This window comes from Lucilia cuprina, chromosome 2 (assembly GCF_022045245.1).
Source record: "Lucilia cuprina isolate Lc7/37 chromosome 2, ASM2204524v1, whole genome shotgun sequence".
Lineage (NCBI taxonomy): Eukaryota > Metazoa > Arthropoda > Insecta > Diptera > Calliphoridae > Lucilia > Lucilia cuprina.
The window spans coordinates 13,338,466-13,340,914 of record NC_060950.1 but is presented as its reverse complement, the minus strand read 5'-3'; the positions used below and the strand labels follow the sequence as shown (position 1 = coordinate 13,340,914).

Below are 2,449 nucleotides of genomic sequence, written 5' to 3'. Positions count from 1 at the left end.
CTAGAACTGAACTAGAACTGAAGTAGAACTGAACTAGAACTGAACTAGAACTGAACTAGAACTGAACTAGAACTGAACTAGAACTGAACTAGAACTGAACTAGAATTGGACTAGAACTGAATTAGAACTGAACTAGAACTGAACTAGAATTAAACTAGAACCAAAACGGATGTGGAATGGACTACTAGAACTAGATTTTTTCCCTATCGAATTTTTACCAGATTTTTGTCTTAAACGTTCCACTGTTATAGTGTGGTTCATCAGTAAATAACATTTGTAGCAATTTTATATAGTTACAAACGGATATACATTATAACACACAAACAGAATACATAGTTGTAAATATTTGTATAGACCATTTAAAAATAATTAAGATTAAAAAGTTTGCAATTTTATTTAGATATAGAAAATACACCTGATGTTATAGCAGTTAATAAAACTGGGAAAATAATTTAATAACATATCTATGAGTTTCTAATTTTTTTTAATACTTTTCTAAACAAAATGTCAGTTGTATATGGCGACACATTGATTTGAAACAGACATTCATACCATTATTAGTTAACCACATGGTATATAGTATAACTGTCGGTCATTTCTAGGACGGAGTGTATGATCTCATCTAAGATTGCTAGAGAAGTGAAATGTTATGTGAAGAAAAAAAAACGATACGATACAATATATTGAATGTCAATGCAAGTGTTATTAATAGGTCTTTATAAAAGTTTAGTTTTAAAAAAAATATTAAACTACAATAAGATTTGCCGCAAGTTTTAAATTTATTTCAAAAAGTAATAGTTGTTAGGCGGCTAACAAAATCTGTTTAATAAATCTGTTTAAACTTTCCAAGAAATTAGTTTCTTAGTTTGCAGGTGAAAAGACTTTTTTGTAAAAAACAAACTATTAAAGAAATTAATGTTCACTACTTTTTTTTCTATACAAATAGAAAGTCAAGTCAACTTTATCATTTTTATCGTTTAACATTTAGTGGGAACCACCCACCCGCACTTGGTGTGTGTGTGTGTGTGTGTATATGTGTCTACTGTTTAAACCAGATGGATTTTAATTTACATATTTTGCTTTTTAGCTGAAAAACAAACTTGTCTGTTACTTGTAGTTTAAATAATGAAATTCTAGATAAATATTCAGATATTTCACAAAAAAAAAAACTATTAAATAAAATCTATTATTAGCTTTAACTAGCGATGAGAGAAGACGGCAAATAACGTTAACCGCACATTACAGATGTTATTGAAATATTTATTTAACTCTAGACATTATTGAAAAATCAATACTAGTTTTTTTTTCTTTAGATAAATATGTAGTTAGCAAAACAAATAAGCTACTTAAAAGGTAATATGAACCGTAAGCAATAAATTGATTTTTTATCTTAAATATAAATAAAAATCAAGAGACAAAAACATCTTGAAATATTTCATGGTATTTGAGAAACTGAAAATGTGCGTCTTTTGTGTTAAAAATAGACATTTTCAGGGCCTTTTTATCATTTTGGTTGAAACAACTGTCAAAAAGTTGAAGGTATTTTGATGATTATATCTCTGCTCGTTTTGACTTTATTGTCATGAAATCGATGAAGATTTTATTCTAGATTTTGCGAATCTTTTGGCGTACGTACTAAAAACGTTTTCAATGGATCCAGCGATTCTGAAAGCTTTAAACAACTGAACGAGAACTAAACTAGAATAAATATAGAACTGAACTAGAACTGAACTAGAGCTGAACTAGAACTGAACTAGAAGTGAACTAGAACTGAACTAGAAGTGAACTAGAACTGATCTAGAACTGAACTAGAACTGAACTAGAACTGAACTAGAACTGAACTAGAACTGAACTAGAACTGAACAAGAACTGAACTAGAACTGAACTAGAACTGAACTAGAACTGAACTAGAACTGAACTAGAACTGAACTAGAACTGAACTAGAACTGAACTAAAACTGAACTAGAACTGAACTAGAACTAAACTAGAACTGAACTAGAACTAAACTAGAACTGAACTAGAACAGAAATAGACCTAAACTGGAACTGAACTAGAACTGAACTAGAACTGAACTAGAACTGAACTAGAACTGAACTAGAACTGAACTAGAACTGAACTAGAACTGAACTAGAACTGAACTAGAACTGAACTAGAACTGAACTAGAACTGAACTAGAACTGAACTAGAACTGAACTAGAACTGAACTAGAACTGAACTAGAACTGAACTAGAACTGAACTAGAACTGAACTAGAACTGAACTAGAACTGAACTAGAACTGAACTAGAACTGAACTAGAACTGAACTATAACTGAACTAGAACTGAACTAGAACAGAAATGGTACTAAACTGGAACTGAACTAGAACTGAACTAGAACTGAACTAGAACTGAACTAGAACTGAACTAGAACTGAACTAGAACTGAACTAGAACTGAACTAGAACTGAACTA

At 30.3% G+C, this 2,449-nt stretch overlaps 1 protein-coding gene across 1 annotated transcript in view; it reads left to right on the top strand.

Moving 5' to 3' along the window:
- Nucleotides 1-2,449, top strand: part of LOC111680682 (nesprin-1) — a 147,794-nt gene that overhangs the window by 13,470 nt on the left and 131,875 nt on the right. The gene's annotated exons all lie outside the window — the stretch shown is intronic.